An 11,141-nucleotide genomic window follows, 5' to 3' on the forward strand; every position below is an offset into this window, starting at 1 on the left:
GGTCCTCAGTGAGAAACCTTCTGGTGAGAGCCCTCCTTTAAATGGTTTGACAAGTGCAGGGAAAAACATGTTGATCTTATGATGAGTGTTGCATTTTGTGACTCTGAAATGAACTGTATTAACATTGGCTTTGAATGCACTGTACTGATACTGGCTTTGAATGAAGGGAGCTGCACAAACATTGGCTTTGTCACAGTGATTTTTGGGGGGAGAATACTCCCCTTGTTAAAGTATAAGCATATATGTCGAAGACTTTGGATCCACAGAATTAAAGTCGTAGCCTTTTCATTCTGCTACTTTTCAGAAAACTAATTAAGAGCTGACTCCTATCAAACCAAATAAAATAAAAATTACCAATATTTCAAAAGTTACATTCTCCAGAAATTAATTTCATTCCCAATGTCAGGTGCAGAAGCCTTTAAAATTGCCTTAAATCTACCTTAAAGCAGCCTTTAGTTAGAGCTGCCCAGCAGTGTTTCTTATTACTTGATTGTAATCTCTCAACAATGTTTTCTATTATTTTCTTATAAATTTTAGGAACATTTAGGTTGGAAAAGCCTTCTAAGGTGACAAACTCAGGATTCAAATCTATTTGCTTACTTGGCTTATTGTATATGGCTTTTGCACCCACCTTCAGTAATGCAAAAATGTTTAAATACAATTTATGATAACTTATTTTCTACACTGTGGACAGAGATAGGTGTCGTACAATGTAGTGTCATTTAGAAATAAATCATTACTTTCATATGGGAATTGCCCCCTTCCTCACCCCTTAGGAAAGTAATTTTGTTCTTCAGATTCCCATCTGGAAGAAATGCAAAACACTGATTACTTCTCCTTTCTGAATAATCTGAAGTCTATGAAAACAAGCAGGATGATGTCCCCCACATGTATGGGACATCTGGAATCACCTTGTCAAGAAATATGCAAGTACCTCAACTTCTCAAGATGTATCAGAAATATTTTTTTAAATCAATACCACTATTTAAGACTTCTTGGAATGGAAGATAAAGTACATCTGTACATAGATAAGGACACTCAAAAAAACCAAGCAAACAGCCAAACCCAAAAAACCTCCAACAAGCCACCAAATAAAAATAAACCAAAACCCCACAATAAAAAGAAAGGTGGCAAAACCAGGAAAGTAAACCCTCCTAACAGTTCAGGGGAGCCACAAAAAAGTGTCACCCCCCATAAACTAATCAATTAAAATTTGGGCGATGTTTCCCTGCAGCCGTAAGAGGGTCTGGCTGGCTGCCATGGGAATCAGTCACTCCAGTCCTGTGGGTGTAATTACTGTTACCACCAGGCAATTCACCTCAAACCTCATACTGATCTCTTGCCTGAAACAATAACCCTCCAGCCACCCTCCAGCAGCAGGTTTTGAGATGTGCATCATCTCGCTCCAGCTCCCAACTAAGCTGCCTCTCTAGTTTTCAACCTGAGTGCAGCCCTCTCCCCACCCTCGAGTGATCTGGTGGTGATAGGCTTTTTAAACCCCAGCAAATAAATGGCTTTTAGCTCCATGAAAATTCAGGAGTTTTTTTCTGACTCAGAGGAATGAGGAGTCAGCAGTTCTGCAGGGGAGTGTCGACTATGATTCCTTTTGCTCTAAGGCATTTGCCTAGAGTTTCCAGTTGGGTTTCCATTTGGCAAGGCTGAGGGGCTGGCAAATTCCTCCTCACATTTTCCCTGTGCATGTCCAGTGTTGCCAACCTTCCAAGCCTACAGGAAGAGGTGCAGAGTCCACTGGTGGAGAGCCTGTGTTGCTTTTGGGAATGGTTCCTATTTCTGCTAATGGAAAATAATCTGTCTTTACCAGTAAATTTCAGAAAACAAAAGGTACAGTAACTGTCTGGCCTCTCCAATGATTATTCAGTGGCTTAAACTGCCCATATATGTTCACCTAAATCAAAAGCTCGCTTGGTATCTTGGGATACAATTAATGAGTCAATAGCAATATTTTAAACTTATAATTAAGCTCTAACACTCAAGTATTTGTGTTAGACATGAAATTTTCCATTGCCTCTCAAATGCATCTTGTATGAGAAAGAAAAGCAGGGGGTGTGGGAGGTTTCTTACCCTTCCTGCTTAACTTTGCAGGAAAAATCTGCCCAAAACTAAGAATCTCCAGGCTTACTTCCTTAATGGATGATTTTAACTCTGCCCTGGTTTTAGAGGGGATGAGTGGCTACTTGAATATACCCCAAATAATACAGTAAATTTGCATGCTTGTTCCAAATTCAACATTATACCTACTTTATGCTGAATTATTGCCAGTCATATCCACTGGTGAAAGATGAGCACAGTGGTGATGACTACTCTGTGCTGCAAGATGTGAGAAAATGAATCTGTACCCTCTGAGGGGCAAAGGGGCTGAGTTTGTAGCCCAGAGCATCAGAGATTTCACTGCTCTCAACTTCAGCATGTTTTGGCCTCTGGAGACTACCCATTTAGCTGGTTTCTCATCTGAGGCATTAATAATAATAATTGTAATTAAAAAAAACTAAAACAAACAAACAAAAAAAAGCACAGACCCTCCCTTTAGGGTTTTAGGTATAAGAGGTAGAAAAGCCTTCTTTATTAGAGACTTGGAGATAAATCTTAGTCCCAAACAATGGATCACTACCCTTGGTTCTAGTAAACAAATCACACAGCCAGCAAAACTTGACCATTTAGATTAATGAAACTGGTTTCATCTTCAGTTTCAAACAGAAAAAAATAAAATCGGGACAAAAAAAGCATCGGGTTTTTTATGTGTTTAAAGCCTCTTGAAAAGAGAAACAACAAACTCAAAGCATGTGAGATTTATTCTGCTTCTTCAACCACAAAGAGATCCTTTTCTGCCTTCTGGCTTGAAAACCTCATGGTCGTGAGTATGGGTTCATCTCCTTCTTTGGTCCTGTCATTTTTCTGGTTTTGCCTGAGGAACTAGAGCAGGGTGAAGTCGTTTAGGGCTTGTACTTGTTTCATTTGTTTTCTTTTAAGCTGACAGGGACTTTATGCACTTGAAAGAAGACAACACTGTTGCCTCGTAGCCACTTCTGATATTCTGGTTCTACCTGTTTACTACTTATTTCTTTTCCTCCAGTAATGCCATCTACTTTATGTTGTACCTCAGATTCACACTTGTTCACTTATTTGAAGAAAGACTCCATAGGCTTGGGGTTTTTTTCTGTTTTGTTTTGTGTGGAGGTTGTTTTGTGTTTTTTTGGTGGTGGTGGTGTTTTGTTTTGTTTTTTTTTGGTTTTTTTTTTTTTTTTTTTTTGTTAAATTTATTTTTATTATTAGTTTGTTTGGGTTTTTTTCTGTTTATTAGTTTGTTTGATTTTCTGGGGACTTCATGTTGGTTTTTTTTGTGGTTTGGGTTCTCTGATTTGTTTGTGGGTATTTTTGCACGGATATGGATCACATCCTCTGAATGGGATTCTCCTATTTATGTATATACACACGCACATTCATATATAACCACATGCATACATGTCCGCATTTAATTTAAAATAAGAACTGGAAACATTTGTTGCTTTTCTAAAAATTATATAAGAGTGCCTTATTATTTATGGCAAGCATTGTCTGGAAATTGCACAAATAATAAAGCATAGATCTAAAATGAAATATCTTTAAATTGCAATTTTTACATTTTACTCAGAAAAGACTAAAGAAATAATCCTTTTTGATACAGGGAAATATATCAATAAAATTGTCAAAGACCTTGATTTTCTTCATTCAGTTTTTTCACTGAAAATAGTCAGGACTAAATTCTTCTCATTCTGTCATGGCCCAAGGGTGTAAACAATATAAAACCAATATCCCAAATGAGAATCTTGTAGATACAGCATTTATTTTTCTGTTTAATGTACAGATGTGATCCCAGGGGACCTTCTCACTGTTTAGAAATTTATAGAGATCCATCAGTATTCTGTTGGAATTGGACTAGGTTTGTGTTTTATCTGCTGTATTGCTGATATTTATTTGAGATGCAGAATTTACTTACTGTCTTTTAATTATGTGCTGTTAAGCAATCAATAAACAACTTTGATCCTGATTTGTTTGAATTTGTACATGCAAGTGTTGCTTTTTTCCTGTGATCCTGATCCATAGAAGAAAGAACAGTTGCACCTAAGTTTTAATATTTAACTGAGATGTCAGCTGAGGAAATTGGTCAGCCTGGGCTCCCTTCCAGTAGGCAATGTGACGTGCTGGGTCTGAGTGGAGATTTGTGTCCTGAATTGACTGCATGACCCCCTTGGTTGTGGGAAGAATCTTCAGGCACCAAGCCTTGAGGAAAATGCCCCAATCAGGTGGCTGGACCAGTGCTAGAGTTTATGTCTTAGTCTGGCCTTTCTCTGGGCTGGAAGAAGCTGTTACTCTCCAACTGGGATCCCTTTAATTTAGGAAAGGCAACTGTTTGAAGACAACTACAGGCAGCCCTGATTTGCTGAATAGCTCAGTAGTCGGAGGCTGTGATCAGAAGCTGAAAAAGATTAGATCCCAAATCTAATGCACTTGGACATATTATTTTATGCAAAACACATCATTATCAAAACTCTGGAATCCCGTATGGCTGGTAGACGCTTTATTAACACTTATAAAAATGAATTAAGGAATGCTTGGGAATATTCCTGACATTGGAACGTGACTGTAGATGTGCTTTAATTGCTCATCTCTGGCACTGTTTTGGTCCACAGTTTGTGTGGAAATTGGCAGTTTGGGAGGAGGAAGAGGGTTTATTTACATGCCTTATAGTGAGACAACAGTCCCAGGTGCATTGAACATCCCCACATGCCCATAACCTGTCTGCCCAATCTGAGCTGGCATCTGATTTGCAGGATATTCTGATTGCTTGTTGGAGTGTGCTAAGGGAAAGCTGGGTGTGGCACCATGGAATGCTAGCAAGCTACAAAAGCTGTGGATATATGGGTTTTGAAAAACAAGTTCTGAGTGTCCCATTTTCTGCAGGTGCATATTCCATTATACCAGGTCACCTTAATGAGCTAAAACTTACTAAAAACTATTAGAAAATCACATCTGTGTAGAGGTAAGGAGTGGGATCACTGTTGGCAAAGCCACCTGACAGACACACCTTTGTTGAGATAGTGAACAAGCCTCACCTGCTGTCACTGAGAGCAACACAAATACAGGTTTGTGACAGCACATACAGAGGGGTTAAGTAGAGCCTCATTCTTGTAGCTCATTATACTAAGGTAAAACCAATTTGTAACAATGGGCAATGAAGATTTGGGTTTGGTTTTGTTTATTTTTTTTCCTTTTTTTCATTTGTTTATTTATTTGTTTTCCTTAAAAAAAAAAAAAAAAAATCTGTAATAAGTTCAGCACTTTTTATGCATATAGCTAGAGTCATCACTGGTTTCACAAGGGACAGAAACAGCAAGGAACCAGCAGGTCAGCCAGAGAAAAATCAGTGAGACTGCCTGCAAAGAGCATGGCAGCAATGGGACTACTGACTTGAGAATTAAACCTGACAACAACAGGTCCACGACACCCCTCAGAAAAAGTCAGCAGCATGTTTAGCGGTAACTGGCAGCCCTGCTGACATTTTAGTGACCTGCCCTGTTGGGGCCCTAGGTGATGGGGACTGAATGTTCATGGTACTAAACGATCTTTTTACTTCTGGCAAATCAGTAGGGAACCAAAAAGTAAATTTGCCGATCGCTTGCTATTCTCTGTGGCAAAATCCATGGCTTCTCATGCCTCCCACTGTGAACATAAATTCATTTGAAAAACAAACAACATAGAAGAGGGAGAAATAGGCTCTTAATGCAAATTGTCTTGTACTAAGCAAATAAAGAGGCTAAAAATAAGTGATAGCAATGCCTTTGTCAAAAATAAAGAGTCTTATTTGGTATCATTTGCAGTTACAAATTAAGACATTTCAGGAATTTCTTTCTGGTTTGTGCAATTGTGGATTATGAATCTTCACTTTTTCTTCCATCTTCAGGTCAGCAAATTCTCTTATCTTTGAACACCATTTAATAAAGCCACCAATTGATTTGGAATTTTTTGAAGTGTCATGTTTTCATCTCTCCCTCTTCCCTCTAAGTTTCTTCTCACAGTCCTCACATCTGAGATCAAGACTTAATGATTTATGGTAAAACTTAGTTCATTTTTTTTAGTTTTATGAAGAAAAAATCCCTGAGGTGTTTGTTTGTTGTTGTTTTTTTTTTTTTTTTTTTTTTTTTTTTTTTTTTTTTTTCGGAAGGTTCATCCTTGTAACACAGAACCTGTAACACAAATCCCATTGTGTACCTGAGAGGTCCCATGTTAGTGAACTACCATCCTATTAATCACAAAATGCTTATTTTACAAACATAAAAATGAGGTAAAAAGAGTTACAGTTATTTAATGAGGTACCACTCAAATTACAGCTATTTAACGAGTTGCCATTCATCAGCAGGGCTGTGATAAATGATTGTGTGTACATATATTCGTAGACCATGACATATAGGAGATAATACACATTATTTCTTGTTACAGGACACCAGAGCACCGTCACGCCAGGTTGCCATAGCTCAGCTGAGGCATGATAATTTATTGAATGGTAATTAATGGCTACTTATTGGTCTGGTCTAAACAGCTGAGGGACTGCAAAGACACGCTTGGAGGAGCATGGGATTCAAAAGACATAATGGGCAGCCATTCATGGGGTTTGTAGAAGAGATTCTATGTTAGGCAGTGAGAAGAAGAGTATGTTTGTATTGAATAAATATATTTTCTATATTAGTTAAACTCTATCTGCATATTAATTTCATGATTTTCTATTGCTATGAATAACAAATTATGCTGAAAAATGCAGGTAGAAAAATAATAAATCATTACATATTTTTCTGTGCAATTCCACGTAAGTTAATGCACGGGATTCATTTTTCCCCAGTTAGATTATACATTGCTGAGAGGTTGGGTAAAATTTACGTTTTAAATCTCCATTTTGCAACAGCAGCCTTTTCTATACTAAATAGCTGTTTTAGTTATTTAAAAGCTAAATAACAGGTTGTTTGTCTATGATAGGCAAATTAAAGTCTAAGCGCCCAGATAACCTGTTGGTCAAACCTCACACACATGAGGGAAAATCTCTCTGGCTGATGAAGTAATCCTGGCTGTGATTTGTCTATAGCAGTCTTTCACTCAAAAAGCCCAAGGGCCATTTCAGACAACAGCATTTTCTCTTTCGGAGGTACCTCAATGGAAATACTAAAGCTAAGTGTAAACAAGCCAGAAATAGAGTGATCTATTTCTGTCCAAAATCTGTTAAAAATTAAAAGGACAGAAGAAAATGGATGAATCCCATCAGCAAGGCCAGTGGTAGCAGACATGGCTGAGGTTCTGTGGTCAGACAAGTTGATTTTGAAATGTGTAATGGTTAGTGTAGTTTATCCAGGTCTTGGACAGTCAGACATTTCATAGAAATCTCATATTCAAATGTACTTAGGAAGTACAAGCAGGAAGACTAAAGAAATATAAGATTATACTTGTCATTCTAGCCCAGAGGAAAAAGAAAGGGTTTCAATATGGATATTTGGGGATAATAAATGGATAACCCCTTTTTAAGAAGAATTAAAATCCTCTTAAATTAAGAGGAATTAAATTAAAATAAGGGAATTTAATTCCTCCTTTTTAAGAGGAATCCTAAGATGTTTTATTGATGATCAGTGCAAGCACCCCTATAACCATTCACATCATCAGTTCCTTTCTCTCTTTCACTGAAACCTTCCATATGACCAAAGCCTTACCCTAAGTGTCCCAAGAAGTTGTTCTGTATAACCTGGCTTCTAACAGATGTCAGGCCATTTGATCTGCAGCTCTGACAAAGCTAGACATTGTGGAGATATATGAAGGAATGTAATTTGCCAATTATGAACAGTACAAATCATTTTTATATTCCAAATTGTTATTATTTACTGTGCCAGTGTGTAGAAGATGCTGTCACGAGTGATCATCATCTAAATAACCAAAGCAGGTTTCATGAAAGGACTAATTCAGACAAGCTGAGGACACCAAATCTTGGTTATACCAGTAAGATAAATGAGGCCTGGACAAGGGTTTAGCTGCAGCCAGGGGCAAGATTTTGGCCCATGACAACAAATGTATTTTTGGAAATGTTTGGTACAGAACAAAATTCCCATGTGCAACATGAACACGCTGCCCTGAAGGGATTTGGTTCTCTTGTTTTCAGAGAGGGAAAGGAGTTTTAGCCAAATGGACATCGGCTCAGCCATGCCTCCTGGCATCAGGACCAGGCAACACTGACAGCTCCTTGCCAAACAGGGAAGAAACATCTACAGACTCTAGGAAAAAACTGCCCAGAATTCTGAGACTGCTTAAAGGTCTTAGCTTTCGCTGTGGTTCAACTTTTATCACTGTTCTGGAGTCTTTGAGATGATTTTTCTTTGCTAGTGGTTGTGTATTAGGAAAAGGTTCTTCCCCAGAGGGTGTCTGGGCACTGAACAGGCTCCCCAGGGCAGTGGTCACAGCACCAGCCTGGCAGAGCTCAGGGAGTGTTTGGACAATGCTCTCGGGCACAGGCTGTGACTCTGGGGGATGGTGCTGTGCAGGGCCAGGAGATGGACTGGATCATCCTGGTGAACCCCCTCCAACTCAGCTTGTTCTGTGACGCTGTGATTCTGTTTTCCCTTAACTCTGTGATCTGGAAAAAGACATCCCATGAGACCATCTCTGTTCCCATGATGGAGAGGAAGACTGAAAAACAAGAATTGTTCTAGGTCTTTTTCTAGGTCCTGAATACCCTGATTATTGCAACTAATATGCAGTCTGAAATCAGATTAAATGTAATTAAATAAATAGAGAAACTGAGAAATTTTGCCAATACACTTTTTGGTAATATAATTTTAGAAATAAAAAAGCTGTGACCCTGAGGGGAGACTGTCAATATCAGTCAAACCTAAGGCAATGGCAAATGATGGATCCCTCAGGAAGGGAGGGCCTTGAATGCACATGGCACATCACCCTCAGCCCAGGGAGAACTCACTGCCTCAACTGACAGTGGCTGACAGCACAAAAAGAAACAGTTCTCAGCACTGAAATAAAGAAAGTCAGAGCTAGGCTGAGCACAGAGCTGCCTCACAGTGAGGAAGAGTTGTTTCTGAAAGATTATTCTGTCTGGAGTTTCTCAAGGTCCTGTTGACTTTGTGTTTCTTTTCATAGATATTCAGATTTCTACATGTATAAATAGGATATAGCTGAGTACTTACACCTTTCACAAACAAAAAGGGGTTCAAAAGTGTGTTAGCAATCCAGTTTATCAGTCTTTGTATTTTCTACTGTGCAATGCATGATTTATAATTTAAATCCCTGTGCTGTGTAGACTCATCTCTCGAAGGAAATAAAAAGTGTCTTGACCATAATGGTCTACTATTTGCAAGATTCACCCCTAAAATTCAAAGCTCTTTCCTTTATTGAAAATACTGATGGTTTTTTTGAAGATGTCTCCAGATTAAATTTAAGTAGTCAAGAAATTACAAACAGTCCAATTCCCTTAATAACAAGAGGAAGAAAGTAGTGCTGACGTTCATTTCCAACTTAACTGATTAAATGAAATCTTGCAAATTTTATGAGTTTTACTCTAAAACAAAACAGGCAGATTTTAATGAAGCATCTCCTCCACTAATGGCTATGCATTCAAAACATATTAAAAAAGGAAGTGGTTCTGTAGCAAAATTAGATTAATTTCCATTGATGAGGTAAATGGAAATGAAAGAAGTGAAGGATACCTTTGTCTTTTAGTTCATGAAACTTCAGTAGACTGACATTTCCTGACATATTGCAGACATCTTGTTGTCATGAAACAGTGGGATCATGAATGCTTGATGATGATCTGAAACTTTATTTTTTATTTATCAGTATTTAACTTTGGTCATCCTAATGTCACTGACAGGTCCCAAACAAACCATTCCAGGCCAGTGTCTGTCCAGCGGGTAGGTAACAGTCTCCTTGAATGCAGATTTTGCAGTTTACTCGTACAACATTTCCTTGTGGTTCAGTATCAATAGAAATTTTATTGAAATTTCCAGATCTCCTTTTGATATTTGACCATTATTGCTTCCCCTATCCACAACTGTATGAAAAACACTTTTTTTTTTTTCTTTTTTTTTCTTTTTTCCTGCAGCTGCCTTTATAAATTCTTATAGTTAACTTGTTGCTCTTGGGTTTTGTACTCCTTCTTTTCCCAAGCTCTAAAAATTCCATTTTCTTCAGCATCCTGTGAGTGCTATTTTCTAGATCTCTAGGATCATTTTTCCTTCTCATCTCTGGCCTCGTTCCAGCTGTTCACAACTGTTTTAAAGTATGTTGTGTAACACTAAGGAGAGAGTTTCAGCCAAAGCCACTGAGTAGATAGAAGGATTACTAAGATTACCACATACATCTTGCAAGATACAATTTTTGCTTTCATATGACCTAAATTATTTTGGCTCTCAACCTTTCTTTTTTTTATTTTACAGATGCAAAACCTAGATATAGATAGATTATGTGAATCACCCCATTTCACACAGGAAATTCCGAGATCTTGGAACTGAATGTACGTATGCTAAGCCTGGGAGAAATTTTATATTCCACGAGCCTTATCTGTGGTTTCATACAGTGTTGTTTCCCTCTGCTTTTAGTAGTTTCACTGGCCTTTCTAATCTTTTCACCACTGCGAAACACTTTCTCTGTGTCTTGATTGTCACTTTTATCTGTACCAAAATTCTCAGAAGGATTCATTTCTTTCACTGGTTACAAGAACCTCACCCAAATGGACTCAAGCATTACCTGTTTGATCACTTTTTCCAGCTTTTGCCTATTTTAGTGCTATTCTAAACACAGAATCATAGAATGTTTTGAGTTGGAAGGAACCTTAATTATTCCATCTTATTCCAAATCCCCTGCCATGGGGAAATCCCTGTTTTAATTCTAAAGCATAATAGAAGAACAAATTCTGATAAACTGAATTGCTGACATATTTCTGAACCTCTGCTTGTGAAATGCATCAGGGCTCAGCCCTATTCTATTTGTACATGTAGAAATACCCTGCCATGGACATGAAATAAGTAAATTAGATTCTCCTTTTTGGATGTTTGGGAAGTACATGCCACGTACTGAACATTCCTGCAAATAACAGAAGATGT

The sequence above is a fragment of the Hirundo rustica genome, chromosome 5, assembly GCF_015227805.2.
Source record: "Hirundo rustica isolate bHirRus1 chromosome 5, bHirRus1.pri.v3, whole genome shotgun sequence".
Classification (NCBI taxonomy): domain Eukaryota; kingdom Metazoa; phylum Chordata; class Aves; order Passeriformes; family Hirundinidae; genus Hirundo; species Hirundo rustica.